The sequence below is a fragment of the Abramis brama genome, assembly GCF_963993115.1.
Source record: "Abramis brama genome assembly, chromosome: 4".
Classification (NCBI taxonomy): Eukaryota; Metazoa; Chordata; class Actinopteri; order Cypriniformes; family Leuciscidae; genus Abramis; species Abramis brama.
The window spans coordinates 48,140,532-48,158,501 of NC_139966.1; the positions used below are offsets into that span (position 1 = coordinate 48,140,532).

Here is a 17,970-nt window from a genome sequence, read left to right on the forward strand (position 1 = left end):
TCCTGATTTCTTTGCAGACTTTATCTCAAGGCTAATTTTTCTTTTAATGGGTTTCTTAAACTCAACAAGGCTTGCGCCATGATCTACTTGCATATAGAGCTCGGGCGTAGACGTTATGGAATGATGCATTGTGGGTAACGGCGGCCATTTTAGAGGCAACGCAGAAGCGTTCGGAATAAAGTAATAGCAGAGAATGTCTAATATGGCGAGAAGTTTCACTCTCAGTACACTTCCGGCTTCTGAACTGGTTGCAGTTCCTCTCTGATTCCATATGAGGGCGCTCACAGGACGAGTGCAGAATGAATGGAGGTCTATGGCGCTATACCAATAAAAATCCACTTTTCTCAGGATATAATTTTTTGTCTAGTAATTTGAATGTTGTATTCGAAAGGAGATGAAAATAAATTACACACTGCTGGGTGTTAGATTTTTTTGAGTCACTTATTTGCTTTAAAAAGTCTTTTAAAGTGTCAATGACGTCATTCACATGTACGACCAGAAATACTGCTTCACGGCAATCCTTCAGTCACTCTGGTGCGTTCGCGCTCTGCACTTTCTTTTCACTCGAGGCATCGACAACACAGCTGACACAGGTAAACAGACGTGCTAGAAGAGTTTTTGTTTTGTTTGTTTCTGGTCCCGCTGCGGATGACACGATGCCATCAAGCGGTATCTCTGGTCGTAATCAGTCCTTAACTGACCAATCAGCGTTCATTAGCAGAATGCTAGCGTTTATGGGCAACAACAACTCAGCCTGTAAGAAATCAAAAGGACACAAGTACTCGTTCATTCAACTTTCGACCTAAAACCCATGTTGAACTTTCAAAATCTACAATCAGATCTGAGATTTCTCAACGGCAATCGGGTGAAAGAGACAAATTTAGCCGTCTAGCCCCATTGACTCCCATTCATTTTGCACTCATGGCGATCGCCCCCAGTGGAACTCTGGTGGAACTACAACCAAAATTCGGTACAATAGAGCTTAATAGGGAGTGGGCAGGCTCTCCGTAGACGGGCTCTGGTAATAGCATAGCCGACCGGTCTCCACCGGCACCGAGAAAGAAAGAGAAAAAGTTATGGGCCGTGACAAAAAAAGTTGGCTATACCGTATACTTACAAACTTAATAATGAAGCCAAACAACGCTACTTAAAAAAACAAATTAGATTATAGGCGAATCGATCCCTATGAATAAAGTCTGGAGTAGGCTAATATCAAGCCTCAGTTTCCCTGATATTTTCCTACCTGGTCTGTGGAGTGAGCGCTTACACCTCCGATCCAGAGCCGGATTTACAATTTCCTGTGCCCTCGGCAACAACATTCACACACACATTTTAATTGTTTAATAAACAAATGGGGTTTTTTTTTGTCACAGTCGGCTGCAAAGATGAGGTTGACGATGCTGATTGGCGATCTTCGCTGTAAGTTAAGTGAACGCGCCAGAGAGAAATGCAAATTGCATACGGATTAACTTACATAAGCAGAGAGCTGTCTGTTTTCTTTCGTTTTGAATTGTTTGTTTAAAAGTAGACACTTTTAGAAAAGTAGAACCTGTCACTGGAGGCTCACTTGCAGTTCACAAATGGATGAGTGCAAGATCTGCAGATCTACAAAGTAAACGCGAGAAAACAATCGTTCGCACCGTGAACCAAGCATCAGTGGTGACACACACACACACACACACTTGTCAGATTCTGTGAGCTACGAAGCTTGTCTATGTGGGTTTGTTACACTTCAGGAGTTATTTATTATACGTGCAATAATCCACTGTTTTCGTCCGGTTGACGACCAGCGGCGACCCAAGCCATATAAGGAAAACTAATATGATTTATGAGGCGTTTGCCCTGTCGAAAATTGGTGATATCAACTTCCCATATCGACCCAATTCTCTTTTCAACATTTCGTCAGTAATAAAAGGTGGTAGGCTACATTTGATATTGTCACCTTTCTAGCAGGCGTAGAGAGAGGAAGGGCGGGAGTAAACAAGCCGTTTACAGACAAACCCTTCTCTACTACCTCATTTGCCTTAGCTACAGAGCTCAGAAATAAAACAATGGCATTGTTCATTCTTGAAGCTGCAACCACATTATCGTGTCCAACAATGTTGCCTACCGCAATACTACACTCGTCTACGCTTAAAGACGATAACACTTTAATTGCGTGACGACGAGTGAGTGTATCAAACATTTTGAAACCTGGAGCCGCCATGCCTCCCAGTTCAAAACACTGGTCACTGGCGACTCACGAAAAACAGAAACACAAGAATAGAAGGCTCTATTCCTACCAACAATTAATTGATACACAAGAAAGATAGAAATAAAGTTAGAAAATAGAAAACGCACTTTCAAGCCACAGCGGGCACAACTCACGCTCACAGACGCTCCTTCCACTCACTCCCCGCATGCACTCCGACAGAGAGAGAGAGAGAGAGAGAGAGAGAGAGAGAGAGAGAGAGAGAGAGAGAGAGAGAGAGAGAGAGAGAGAGAGAGAGAGAGAGAGAGAGAGAGAGAGAGAGAGAGAGAGAGAGGGGGGTGCTGGAAGAGAGATAATGAATTATCACAGCAATAAAATTAAAATTCAAATAAAATTGTTTTCTGTTGAAAACCAGATTTTTTGTCCCAAAAATAAGTCTGGAAAATAGGGGGGTCGTCTTATATTCAGGGTCGTCTTATAGTCGGGTATACTTAGTTGATATATAATACTATTCACCTGGATTATGAGTTTTAAGGTTGTATTTTTTTAAATGGTAGACATTAGTATTAGTTTTACAATGTGAATATCATGCTTACAGGGAGACAGTCCGCCAAGTGACTTAAACTTTTTGTCTTTGTCTTTCTTGTATTTTGTAGAAGATTGAGAGAACCCAAACTATTCAGGTGCCAGAAACACACACCCATGGCATCCTGCAAGGGAAAGAGCGAAACACACCGCAACCCTCTTTCCCCCCTTTCTGTCTTAACTTCCCTCTCTCTCCCTCCCTCTCTCTTCTCCTCTCTCTCCTTCTTTCTCTTTCCACCTCCTTCACTGTGAAGTACTACTAGCACATAGTACATCACTTCAACACAGAAATCTCATGCACACACAGTCACGTACACTCTCTCATACACACACATACACACACTGCACACACATATGGACACTCATTCCTGTTACCAAGTGTTTATTTCTGTTACTATTTTTTTTTCTTTTACTAAAAAAATAAAGGTAAACCACTGTTTTTATCATTTTTGTTTGGTCCATCATTTATACAATTGTTTAATAAATTAAATTATTTTTAAAAATTATAACTTGAGGATTCGGCCTTCTTTAAAATAAAAAAATGGCTTTGTGTTTTTTATTAAAATACACCTTGCCTTAATATAGTGTTGTTGTTTTTTTGTTTTTTTCACAAATATCAATTATTTGATCATATAACAAACAATTTCTTTAAAATAAACACTTAACTGTGGGGAAAATAAAGAAATTAACTGACATGCTTTTAAATGCTTTTTAAACGGCACATGAGTTTCGGCAACAGGACTGAGGACAGCGTCCATCTTCTGCTTAGAAACCTTGTAAAAAATAAAGTTGCCTGAGTTTCGTATTAGATTCAGTGTTGAAAAAAGATTAAAAAATAAAGTGTAATTTTGAATTTACAACAAGCAAATGTCACCCATTCCGTGGAATGGCCCAACAGCAGATAAAGTTTAAAATCAATGTGCAGTGAAATGAGCTCTACTAAATGAAACAAGTTACTTATAAATGTTGATATATAAATGTTGATATAAGTGAAGAAAAACCATTGATTCACTCTCCCTCATGTGCAACACTATAGTCTTTACAATAAGAGGTGTTTTGCTGCCTTCTACTGGACAAATACAGCATTAAACGCACATTCATTGCTGTTATTTTTATTTTTTTAAAATAGGTTTACCTATTTATGTAGATAATATTTAATTTATTTAATAAAAACGCATCTGAATAGCTTAGCAACAATATAGTTGTAGTATGGTGTAATACAATTGTATTTTTAGAATAAAAGAACAAAGCAGTATATTCCACATTTAGTAATATTATGCATAATTTATCCAGAAACAATGAGATTAAAATTTTACATTTATTCAAATAATTCATGAAAAAAATATTTTCTACTAAGTTACAAGTGTTTGAAGCGATCAGACTTACAAAAATCAGTCACCAGTCTTGTATCTCCTGTGTGCAGTGACAGGCTTTGATGCTGAATATAACCTGTAGTGTTTCTCTATCAATCTCCTTTAAGTTTAGAGTGACTTTATCTCCATCCTGACTTATGAAAGATATGATTCTATCCTCTGTGAAGTGTCTCTTCACACTGTAGGAGGAGTCCCGCTCATCAGCGCTCACACTTTATTGATATATATGGAGAAAATAAAAATGCTGCTGTGTGATTTGTCAGTGATTGTGTTTGATGATTTCCTCTGTTGTGTCTAATAAGGTAACAGTGAGTGTCATTGGCAGCTGTGAGAGTCTCTCTCTCTTTAGGGGACTGACAGGAGCCAGTTTCTTCAGTGTGTTTGAGGGAGCAGAGGAGAAACTTGTGCTGCATTCTGAGCTGACGAGTGTGTGTTGAGCAGAAGATGAAGAGCTGTCTGATGCTGATGTTTCTGTGCTATATGGTAAAACTCAGCACCTCTGGTAGGTACATAAAGAGGCACTTTATTCTTTCATATGAGCTGAAATCATTTACATGTAATGTTACACTTATTGGTATATTTACTAGTTGTCTCCCTGTCGCTCATGTGTAGACAGTGTGAGTGTGAGGTTGGTGAATGGCAATAATCCCTGTGCTGGTAGAGTGGAGGTTCTTCGTGATGGTCAGTGGGGAACAGTGTGTCATGATTGGTGGGATATGACTGATGCTGCAGTGGTGTGTAGAGAGCTGGACTGTGGGACGGCTGTAAAAGAAACACATTACGCTCACTTTGGACGTGGATCAGGACCAATTTTAATGTCTGCTGTACACTGTAGTGGATCAGAGACTGCACTGAAAGACTGCAGTTCAGAGAGCCAACATGCACAGTACTGTAATCATGATCTTGATGCTGGTGTCGTCTGTTCAGGTAAGCTTCCCCTCAACTTATGATATAACTCTTTCAATTCTCACTCAAGCAAAGTAATATTTCTGTAGGCTGGTGAGGACAAACTTCATCAGTGTCAATTTTATGAAACATGCAATCTGTTTAATTATTTTGTTCATGATATTATATTTATCTCCCATTCCTTATTTTCTTGTAAGAAAATATGATGCAGAGAATCCCCACTAAATAGGCCTATGTAATGTATTTTTTATTATTCACAGTCTGATTTGACAATCTTATTTACATTCTTTATTTAATGAAGATTATAAAATTACAAATATAGTGCAGATTAAGTGAATTAATGAAAAACAAATTGTCAAAATTTAATTAAGATTTTTCAATTGTTCCAGGTGAGTAGAGATGTTTAATTAATTATCTGTCTCTATAATTCAAAGACTCAGAGCGAAGGCTTCGACTTGTGGACGGGTTTCACCTGTGTTCTGGGAGAGTGGAGATGCTTCGTACAGAAGGACGGGGTTCAGTGTGTGACACTGCCTTTGACCAGCAGGATGCAGAGGTTGTGTGTAGAGCGCTGGACTGTGGGGCTCCTGTACAGGTGCTGGGAGAAGATGCTTTTGGCAAAGGAAAGGGTCGAGTTTGGTCAGAGGAGATTCAGTGCAGAGGAGATGAGTCTCAAATAGACGACTGTTCACGATCATCTTCACAGATACACAGCTGTTCCCATGACAATGATGTGGGAGTGATTTGTTCTGGTTAAGTATAAACATTTGGCATTTATTTAGATAAATTATGTAACTAATTAATTGCTCAATTATCTGGATTCTAGTTTCATGTTTAAATAAGCTGCCAGTTCTCTACACAGGTTACACTGATCTCAGACTGGTCAATGGAATAAACGGTTCAGACTCCTGTTCTGGAAGAGTGGAGCTTCGGTTCCTCAATGAATGGGGCACAGTGTGTGATGCATGCTGGAATATGAGAGCTGCCAGTGTCCTCTGTAGACAGCTGAATTGTGGGATTGCTGTGTCTGTTGTGGGATCAGACTGGTTTGGAGAGGGAAGTGATGAAATCTGGGCTGATGTGTTTGATTGTGTCGGGAATGAAACAAAACTCTCAGAATGTTCCGTCTCTTCATGGAGTCGAGCTGAATGTTCTCATAGACGAGATGTTGGAGTCGTCTGCTCTGGTGAGCAAATTCACACCGTTATAAAGTCATTGGTTTCAGATTAAAATGTTGTATACATTTTAGATAAATACTGAATTACTAATAAATACTCTCTCCAGAGAGTGAAGCTCATCTGAGGAACTGCAGCTCTCCACAAACTCTCAACTGCAGCTCCACACAACAGCTGTCAATCAAACACTTTGGTGAGAAAATCAACATCTGGGCAGATTCTTCAGTTGTGATAAATATTAGAACATTAAATGATAAATAATGTTCATGTACAAGCACTGTTTTTCTCTCTCTGAATATCAGGTCGCGGGTCCATCAGGCTGGTGGGTTCTGGGGGAGACTGTGCAGGGAGGCTGGAGGTTTTTCACAGCGGCTCATGGGGGACAGTGTGTGATGACTCCTGGGATATTAAAGATGCCCATGTGGTGTGCAGACAGCTGCAGTGTGGAGTGGCCCTCAGTAACCAGCAGGTACCAGCCTGGTTTGGTCCTGGTTCTGGACCCATATGGCTGGATGAGGTGGAGTGTGAGGGGAATGAGATGTCCCTGTGGAACTGCTCTTCTCCAGGCTGGGGGAAACATGACTGTCAACACAAGAATGATGTAGGAGTCGTGTGCTCAGGTGAACAGCAAACAATAAGTTAAATAATAACAACGATATTTTAAACATTTCAATAACCTATGTATGTGATCAGGAAGAGTTTGGTTCCAAAACGCGATAAACGCCATTTAAAAAAAAATTGAGTTCCTGCAAAAATCAGTATTGTATAGGGTCAGTATTGAAAAGTCAATTTTAAATTTTATGTAAAATGCGATATCCGCCGTGTTATTCTGTCATGTTTTCTCCCTTTCTTTCCAAACCGCGACAAACGCCAGTCTCCTTTCTCTGCAGAATGAGATAAATCCGCTCTCAACCAATCACAGCGCACCATTCCACGCACTGTAAACAGTAACGGCAGCGCTTTGAATACACCCGGCATCCTAGTTTTTCCTATCTACTTTGTACTTTTTGATCAACAATCAAACAAAATCTTTTATAATTTTGACGGCATTGATGAACCTGTGGTGGTTTCTGCGGTAGGGAAGAAACGTAAGCCATCGAAATCTAATCATTTACGTGAGGAGATTAAGAAGACTAGGCGCGGGAGGAGGAAAAATGCCGGCTATTGCTTGTTCTCACACGACAGCATCAAACTTCTGTCACGCTGACACGTTGAACCTAGGGGATCTTTTGAAAAACTTTCAGTTGTTTTACTCAAAGTCAACGAAAACCGAGCAGGACTAAGCCGTTTTACAGATGATCGCCGTCAAAAAAGTTCAGGAGGTATTTCCTAGCGATAGCTGATTGAATGTATTTTTAGTCCAGTGCCTGTAACGTTAATAAGATATTGATCGAGTTCAGGCTGTCATATGTGGATGGATCAACTTATTTTGTTGTGTATTTTCAACAGTTTCAATATGAAAAATAACTTTTATATTGATTCAATGGATTAATTGCATTTGGGGGAAAAAAAGTGTTATGAATTTATTGCATTTTGGGGAAAAAATGATCAGTTTTTATAATAAATCTTTGAAAATCAAAATCTGGATTTGAATTTGTTTTGTTATTATAACCTAAATATGCTATGTGAAAGTTTGAAACAGAAAATAGCGTTTTTCATCTTGCCAAATTCTTGGTAAAGAAAACACATTTTTACTCAAATTAATCAAAATGGATTTATCGCGTTTTGGAACCAAACTCTTCTTATACACGTTAAATATACAAAAAAAAAAAATACATGAACCTATTCTGTTAATACAAGTGCATTTTTCAAATGTAGACAGAATACTACTAAAACACTCTGACAGAGTTTTCTAAACTACTTGAGCTGCAACATGACAATATAAATCTACAGCACTAACTGATGTTGTATTTACAAAGTTCGGGGGAAGCATGTTCAAATGATCTATCCAATCAGCATGAAACGGGGTCTATAAATATGTAGCCGACTCACCTATATTCCTCAACAGTGTTTTCTGCATCCCTCCACCACCCCGTCTCCTCACACTCGCCTGGTTACTATCCTAACCAGAGATACGGGGGGAGTATTCTGGGTTCGGGCCACATTCTGAGCTTTGTCTCAGACAAAGACAGGCAGACATTTGTGCCTTGGTTTGAGTATGACTTTCGAGTCATTTGGCCCAAATTCCATACACGTCGCGCTCACTGAGAGCGCTTGCAAGTCCCCTATACGCTTTACTGAAGCGAGAGCCAGAAGAAACACTGTCTTGAAAGACAAGTGTTTGATGTCTATTAATTGGATTGGCTTGAATGGGGCACCTTTCATGGATTCCAAAACCGTAGAAAGATCCCACATGGGAACTGAGGGAGGTCCGGGAGGATTCAGCCTCTTAGCTCCTCTAAGAAAGCGAATGACCAGATCGTTCCTTCCAAGTGACTGGCCAAGCGTCGGTTTAGTAAACGCTGCTATGGCCGCCACGTAGACCTTGAGCATGGATGGGGTTCTGCCCTTATCCAGTAGCTCTTGCAGGAAGGAGAGAACCTCCGTCACCCCACAGTCTGGGGTGATATGCCACGAGCTGTGCACCAGCTAGAGAACACAGACCATTTCGAGGAATAGAGCCGTCTAGTAGACGGGGCCCTAGCCTGCATGATCGTGTTTAACACTCCCACCGGGAGGTTAGCAGGTACCCGTTGATGGCCCACGCATGTATGGACCAAAGCTCTGGGCGAGGATGCCAGATCGAGCCCTTGGCCTGAGAGAGGAGGTCCCTCCTCACTGGTATCGGCCATGGGGCAGTGCTTGTCAGCTGCATCAGAACCGGGAACCAAGCCTGGTTCTTCCAGAACGCAGCCACAAGTAGCACTGAGCATCCATTTTCCCTGATTTGCTCTAATACCTGAGGTAGGAGCGTGACGGGGGGAAAAGCATAGAGCGGGCAGCGGTGCCAGATGTGGGCCAGCGCATCCCTGCTCTTGGAGAAAAACTCCGGACAGTGAGCGTTTTCAGTGAGCGACAGTGAGACGCAAACAGGTCTACCTTCGCTCTGCTGAATGTCTTCCACAGCAGTTGGACTGTCTGCGGGTGTAGAGACCATTCTCCTGCCGGAACATTGTTCCTGGACAGTCTGTCTGGTCCCATATTCAGGTGGCCTGGCACGTGCGCTGCTCTCAACGAGTGCAGATTGTGCTGTGCCCAGACCAGGAGGCGCTCCGTCAGCCTGTAAAGGTTTCGGGACCTGATACCTCCTTGGCGATTTATATAGGCCACCACCGACATGTTGTCCGAACGGACCAAGATGTGGTGTCCTTATATCTGGGGACAAAAGCGCCTCAGCGCGTTGTCGACTGCCATAATCTCCAGGCAGTTTATGTGTAGAAGCTTTTCCCGTTCTGACCACTGGCCGAAGACACCACCTTCACACTCGAGGAAGTCCCCAGGCTTACACCTGACCGGTACCAGTCGGTCGCTCTCCAAGATTTCAGAGCTGAGACGCATATCTGATCAACCTTGAGGCGAAAAAGACTGGAGGTCCACACTCAACGCGGTACTCGTGCTTTCAGCCAGAACTGCAGTGGGCACATGCGAAGCAGACCCAATTGGAGTACTGATGATGGTGAGGCCATAAGACCCAGCATTTTCTGAAACTTTCTGAGCGGGACTATAGTGCCACAGCGGAAGGATTTCGTCATGCACTGAATATTCAGTCTGCGCTGTGGCGATAGTTGTGCTGTCATAGACAGCGAGTCCAGTTCTGTGCCCAGAAAAGATATTCTCTGACTGGGAGACAGTACACTCTTCGCCCAATTGACTTTGAGACCTAGATTCTCGAGATGTACGAGTAATATGGTCCTGTGTTCTACAACCCCAAATCAGAAAAAGTTGGGACACTGTACAAATTGTGAATAAAAACAGAATGCAATGATGTGGAAGTTTCAAATTTCAATATTTTATTCAGAATACAACATAAATGACATATCAAATGTTTAAACTGAGAAAATGTATAATTTTAAGGGAAAAATAAGTTGATTTTAAATTTCATGGCATCTACACATCTCAAAAAAGTTGGGACAAGGCCATGTTTACCACTGTGTGGCATCCCCTCTTCTTTTTATAACAGTCTGCAAACGTCTGGGGACTGAGGAGACAAGTTGCTCAAGTTTAGGAATAGGAATGTTGTCCCATTCTAGTCTAATACAGGCTTCTAGTTGCTCAACTGTCTTAGGTCTTCTTTGCCGCATCTTCCTTTTTATGATGCACCAAATGTTTCTATGTGTGAAAGATCTGGACTGCAGGCTGGCCATTTCAGTACCCGGGATCCTTCTTCTACGCAGCCATGATATTGTAATTGATGCAGTATGTGGTCTGGCATTGTCATGTTGGAAAATGCAAGGTCTTCCCTGAAAGAGACGACGTCTGGATGGGAGCATATGTTGTTCTAGAACTTGGATATACCTTTCAGCATTGATGGTGCCTTTCCAGATGTGTAAGCTGCCCATGCCACAGGGACTCATGCAACCCCATACCATCAGAGATGCAGGCTTCTGAACTGAGCGCTGATAACAACTTGGGTTGTCCTTGTCCTCTTTAGTCCGGATGACATGGTGTCCCAGTTTTCCAAAAAGAACTTCAAATTTTGATTCGTCTGACCACAGAACAGTTTTCCACTTTGCCACAGTCCATTTTAAATGAGCCTTGGCCCAGAGAAAATGCCTGCGCTTCTGGATCCTGTTTAGATATGGCTTCTTTTTTGACCCATAGAGTTTTAGCCGGCAACGGCGAATGGCACGGTGGATTGTGTTCACCGACAATGTTTTCTGGAAGTATTCCTGAGCCCATGTTGTAATTTCCATTACAGTAGCATTCCTGTATGTGATGCAGTGCCGTCTAAGGACCCGAAGATCACAGGCATCCAGTATGGTTTTCCGGCCTTGACCCTTACGCACAGAGATTGTTCCAGATTCTCTGAATCTTTGGATGATATTATGCACTGTAGATGATGATATCTTCAAACTCTTTGCAATTTTTCTCTGAGAAACTCCTTTCTGATATTGCTCCACTATTTTTCGCCGCAGCATTGGGGGAATTGGTGATCCTCTGCCCATCTTGACTTCTGAGAGACACTGCCACTCTTAGAGGCTCTTTTTATACCCAATCATGTTGCCAATTGACCTAATAAGTTGCAAATTGGTCCTCCAGCGGTTCCTTATATGTACATTTAACTTTTCCGGCCTCTTATTGCTACCTGTCCCAACTTTTTTGGAATGTGTAGCTCTCATGAAATCCAAAATGAGCCAATATTTGGCATGACATTTCAAAATGTCTCACTTTCAACATTTGATATGTTATCTATATTCTATTGTGAATAAAATATAAGTTTATGAGATTTGTAAATTATTCCATTCCTTTTTTACTCACAATTTGTACAGTGTCCAAACTTTTTCTGATTTGGGATTGTATGAGCTCTGAGTGTGATCAAGCTAGAATCAGCCAATCGTCCAAGAAGTTCAAAAATCGCATGCCCCGAAGTTTCAGGGGTGCAAGCGCCGCATCCATGCACATCGTAAATGTACGGGGTGCTAGGGACAAGCTGAATGGCAGGACTGTGTATTGGTATACCTGGCCCTCAAAGGCGAATCTCAAAAATCGCCTGTGACGTGACGCTATTTGTATTTGGAAAGAGGGCAGGCAAAGATGGGCCGCTACAGCTTCTTCCACAGGAGGAAGAGAATGGTATCCTCTGTTTTTAGCACCGTCCACTACGGAGAATGCTGCTGAGACAGAGGTACGCATTCTGGCTGAGAAGGGGGCGTTCCAAGACTTTGCGACTTCTTCGTGAAGCTCAGGAAGAAAACGCGCGGGTCTTGAAGACGGCAAAACGCGATCCCCTTGCAGGAAACATCCATCCAGGTGTGCGCAGGCCCCTCGGGCGTCGACCACTCAAGGCCGAGGCTCGCTGCGGCCTGCGTGAGCAGACGCATCAGCTCTGCTTCAATGCTGGCCCTTTTCCCAGAAGGCTCGCAAGCAGAGGGGGCGAGATCCAAAGAGCTCGACCAGTCCTCACTGCCCAACGCCAGGATAGAGCAGCTGTCATTCTCCACAGACGCGGCTTCATCATCGTCATCTATGACTGAAGCAGCGGCAGACGGCGGACGCTGTCCGTCAGCGAGAGACTCGGGCGAAGCAGGCGGGCGAACCGGCGAGCTTTCGCGGGATAGAGGAGGTTCCAGGACCCGCTGAGCATGGCGCTTTTTACGGCGTGGTACCGCAGCGGGCGGAGGTGCAGTCTCGGTGAAAGATGCCAGGCGAGTCCTCAGAGTCACCATGGGCATCAGCTCGCAGTGAGGGCAGCCGCCGTCAGCGAGCGCGAGAGCTGCGTGATCGCTCGACATGAGTCACAGAGGGTACGAGGCATCTTTAAAAAGACACTCGGCTCTTTTAGGATGAGAGTGTGAGTCGCAGCAGCGAACACACACTTAGCAGAGAAAAAGGATATAATACGCCGGCGTAGCAGGTACGGCGACTGAAGGCGGCGAGTTTTCGACCAGTGGCTTCAGATGCAAAGGCTCGTCCCGCAGAAGGCTTTCTCAGAAAGCTTCCTCTCAGGATCCAGCGATGTGAGAGCTTCGCTGAAGAGATGAAAAATCAGATTCTATCAGCCTGTCGAGCTGTATTTATAGGCCCAGGCCACGCCTGTTTCAGCGGGACGTGACGCAGTGATGCACTAACCCTAACCCATTGGATCCTGACGTCTTGAGGGGCCTCTCTCGATAGGCTGCTGCAGTTGCCGCAGGGCAGCCAATAGGCGCGCAAGCCGTCTTGCCTATGTCTGCATGCTGCCGCAATGCGTACATTATTTCAAAATGAAGGATAGTTTTTGGCTTCAGTATCTCACGGAAAAGAGATTTTCCCCTAGCGTAAGATATTACGCAGTACGAGAGACCTCTCGTAAGAGAACATAAATTGGTCACTTAGGATTCAAAACGTTTTCAGAAAGAAAGAAATAATTTTTACCCTCTTGCATTTCTTTTTATAGTGTAAATATACCTAATTTGATCACTTAGAAATCAAAACTCAATTTTTGAGAAACAAATACTCTTTTGAACCTTGGATGAACTACCCTTTCTGTTTATTTTGTAAATATATACTGAATAAGTCAATTCACATTTATTTCTGTAGCGCTTTATATAATACAGATTGTTTCAAAGAAGCTTCACAATTGTAACAAATTTAAATTCTGCTGTAAAGCAGCTCTAACAAGCCAATAGTGTCATTATTCAGCTCAAGTCAGTCCATTCAATAACTGTATTATATAATTATACAATAAGTTTATTGATTGTGCATACATACTGTATATACAGTATTTGTGCACATACATGTAAGTGTGATAAACTCCTGTACACTCCACTGCACTGAACAAGCAAAAGATAAAATATTTGTTTGTGTTTTACATTTTTCACATGGCCTGCTTGCAGTTTTGCAGACTTGGTCTGAAGATTAGGTTTATGAGTGAATGGTTACGCTAAGTGGGCCTCAAGTACAAAGTGTGTAAAACAATTTAAAAAAACTGTAATATAGATTTAAATGAAGTGTTTGCTTTTGCAAGAGATGTGTGATGTTTTGCATATTGTGTTCATGTTTTGTGGTTTTTTGAGTTTAAAAAAATTAAGTTTCAGAAATGTTGTGCAAGCAATTAAAAAAAAAAAAAACTTAGTGTTTTGTATATTTATACACTAATGCATGTTTCCACATTTTTGGTTTTAGTGTCCTCCATTTTATATGTAAAGTTGAGACAAATTATTTCACTGTATGTTTCCTCTAAAAAGATATTAATGAGAAGACATTAAAGAGCTAATTGTTTTAAATGCATTGATTCACAATCTAATTTTTTTCCATCTAGAGTTTAAAGAGATCAGGTTAACTGAGGGCTGTGAAGGGAATGTGGAGGTTTTCTACAATGGATCCTGGGGAAATGTGTGTTATAACAAGATGGACAGAGACACAGCGAGTCTGATCTGTCAAGAGCTGAACTGTGGAAGATCTGGAAGTGAACCCAAATATTCAGAGGGACTGAAGTCTCATAATTGGCTTGATTATTTTAAATGTCGACAGCATGATTCCACTCTATGGCAGTGTCCATCTTCACCCTGGGGACAGAATGACTGTGATAATGAAGTGGCCAAGATCACCTGCTCAGGTAAGATGATATTTAACTGATTTAAGATAGTTGGAAAACGTCATGTTTGTTTCATTATAATTATAATTAATATTTATAATTTTTCTATTCAGTATTGAGTTAAATTTTAATGTTTTAATTTTAGAGGAGCAGACTGGTGAATCTCCTCGGAGTCGTCTGACTTGTTCTACCTCAGAATCTCCTCACCAGAGACAGTGTTCAAGTAAGATAATTATAAGGATGTATTTTCTTTATTCACAGTATCTTGAATTATTTATATCTGAGCACTTGTACACTGAATCCACATTCCACATTCATAATTTGTCACAACTTTAAATAGTCATAAAATGCATTGTAATGTATTGCTGGTCAGTGATGTTGCTGTGTGTGATTTAGATCATGTTCCTCTCAGACTGAGTGGAGGTTTGTGCCGGTGCTCTGGGAGGCTGGAGGTGTATCATAACGCTGTGTGGGGTTCAGTCTGTGCTGATCTGTGGGACATCAGCGATGCTCAGGTGGTCTGCAGGCAGCTGGGTTGTGGAGCAGCACTGAGGGCTGATGGGTATTCAGTCTTTGGTGCTGGTGAAGGTGTTGTGTGGCTGAACAGAGTCGAGTGCAGAGGGAATGAGATTCACCTGTGGGACTGTCCTCTCTCCCTGAAGGAGCACACTGACTGCTCCCACAAAGAGCACGCTGGACTCACCTGTTTAGGTCAAAGCAAAACACTGAGCAATATTATTCATTTTAATGCTAATAATAATCTTTGTCTATTTGCAGGATTTTTAATGTGTTTGTCTATGTTTTGCCAGATTTGTCAGTTTCCACTATTCCTGCCACAAAAACATCAGCTTCTCCTCCAGTTTCTCAGACAGTGCGCTCAACATCAGTGTCTCTCTCTGTGCTTGTGGCTGTACTGGGAGTTTTGCTCTTACTGCTCTTAGTGCCACTGCTTATACTGATTCAGCAGAACAGAGTGATGAGGAGAGGTAGGAGAGATCCAGAGACTGTCATATTGTGTGTTATTCAGTGTGTGATCAGTCATGTGTTGTGAACTGACAGCAGGTTTGTCTGTCTACACTCACAGCTCTCTCTAAGAGGAGACACAGGACGACGACTGAGGCCGTTTATGAGGAGATTCATCACAGACACAATCACTTCACTCAGAGAGGTGAGACATGAGCCGTGAATCTTATTTAATATTATTAATAAGAGAGTCTGTCAGACACTTGATGTTCATCTATTATTAGTCCTGTTAAACCTCCGGCTTTAAACCAGAGAATTCCTCACAGAAAACCACAGAGCTGCAGGTGCATGTTTATATGTGTGTGTGTGTGTGTGTGTGTGTGTATGTGTGTGTGTGTGTGTCTGTGTGTGTGTGTGTGTGTGTCTGTGTGTGTGTGTGTGTGTGTGAGTGAGTGAGTGAGTGTGTGTTTCTTCCTGTATGTATTTTTAGAGGGCAATAAGGAGCGGTTCATATGTTTGTACATGTGTGTGTGTGTGTATTTGTCTCTTCTTGTGTGTATTTCTGGAAGGCAGTGAGGAATGGGTTCATGTGAGGATACATGTGTGTTTGCTAATAGGCCTAACAAAAAACAAACATAAAAAACATGGGATTTCTGCCTCTAAATTTTATTTATTTATTTATTTGTTTTTTATATGATTTTTTTTTTTATCCAATGGAAATGAGGATTCAGTCTGTTTGTGATGATGAACATGTTCCTGGCTGTTTTTCTCTCCTTTAACAGGAAGTCTCGTCTCTGAAGAACTGCATTATGGGTATGAAGATGCTGATGAGCTTCTCTCAGGTTAGACAGCAGAAGCGCATATTCATTCCACTCAAAATAATTTTTCATTGAATTAAACCTAAATAAATAAACGTAATTAACAAATTCTATTAAATATTTGGCCAAAAACTCTTTAAATACTATTTAAACACTGCTGTTTATTTATATATTAACATTATTTTCTCCTTTTTAGCAAAAGATTTCAAAACTGTATATTATGATGATGTCACCAACAACAGTGGCCTGAAAGGTCAGTGACCTTTTTAACTGATCACATGATTTATTACCAGATGATTAATTAATGGTCTCATGACCTGCAACAAGAACATATTTTGGCTTTTGTATCCAAACATATTCTGTGTTGATGCAGAAGAGATGAAGGAAATCACACCGGGATACTATGATGATGTCATCACTGTTGGACTGAAACCAGAACGTGAGACAGGTGTCGTTCTGTTATTCTATATAGTTTTAAATAACAATATTAAAGTATTTTGAAGAATGTTTATGTGTGTGTGTGTCAGTGAGTGTCTCTTCCTGTGTGTATTTTGAGGGTAATAAGGAGGGGTTCATATGTTAGTAATCAAGGTGCAGGTGTGTGTGTGTGTGTGTGTGTGTGTGTGTGTTTGTGTGTGTTTGTCTCTTCCTGTGTGTATTTCTGGAAGGCAGTGAGGAATGGGTTCATGTGAGGATACATGTGTGTTTGCTAATAGGCCTAAAACTTAGGATTTCTGCCTCTAATGCTTTTAAAATGTATGTTATTAATATTTGTGTTGTGTTGTAAGTAACACAATGCTTTATGATCCAAATGAGAAATGAGGAGTATGGAATTATGAATATGTTTCTGACTGTTCTGCTGTCCTTTAACAGGAAGTCTCGTCTCTGAAGAACTGCATTCTGGGTATGAAGATGCTGACAAGCTTCTCTCAGGTTAGAGAGCTGAAGTAGATCCAAATCAATAATTTGATTTACAAATATAAAAAAAATATATATATAAAGTGCTATGCATAAGTTTAGACACCCATGCTAAAGTTGACTAAAAAGAGGAATAAAAAATCATCTTTTGGAAATTTAACTTAATACCTTAATTAAAAAAATTAGGAAAAATACAACCTTTAAGGACACCAATTTTCTTTGTGAATTAATAATGTATCGTAAATAAATAAATGTTCTTCCTTAAAATACAGGGTGCATAAGTCTCTGGACACCCCTATGTTAAATTCCCATAGAGGAAGGCAGATTTTTATTTTTAAAGGCGTTACTTCATGGATCCAGGATACTATGCATCCTGATAAAGTTCCCTTGGCCTTTGGAATTAAAATAGCCCCACATCATCACATAGCCTTCACCATACCTAGAGATTGGCATGGTTTTATTTCAGTTAGCCTAATAGCTGGTTTGATTTGCATTGAGAGATGATCTTATGGAAAGTACTCCATGCCAATCTCTAGGTATGTTTTTAGTCAACTTTAGCATGGGTGTCTAAACTTATGCATAGCACTATATTTACACATTTTAACACTAATTCAACTGTTCACAACAGTAAAACTTTTATCTTATTAGAAAAAGAGTTCAAGACTGCATATTATGATGATGTCACCAATGGCAGTGTCCTGAAAGGTCAGTGATCCCGCTGTGTCCCAATCAGAGGCTGTGTCCTCCGGAGGTCGCATCTGAAGACTGCATACGTCACTGAGGCGGTCTCATTTAAGAAAAATACCCGTTAGATTGCAAAGTAAGAAAGAAATTTCAGTATTTTACACCTCATGAGGAATAACAG

The 17,970-nt window shown here is 41.3% G+C and overlaps 1 pseudogene across 1 annotated transcript in view; it reads left to right on the forward strand.

Annotated features, from left to right (window-relative positions):
* The first annotated feature begins 4,537 nt into the window (after window positions 1-4,537).
* LOC311082202 (scavenger receptor cysteine-rich type 1 protein M130-like) overlaps window positions 4,538-17,970 on the forward strand; it is a 76,731-nt pseudogene continuing 63,298 nt past the window's right edge. Inside the window, exons 1-2 of the transcript in view lie at window positions 4,538-4,651; window positions 4,762-4,858. The product of the transcript in view is annotated as a scavenger receptor cysteine-rich type 1 protein M130-like (transcript). The remainder of the gene's footprint in view (window positions 4,652-4,761; window positions 4,859-17,970) is intronic.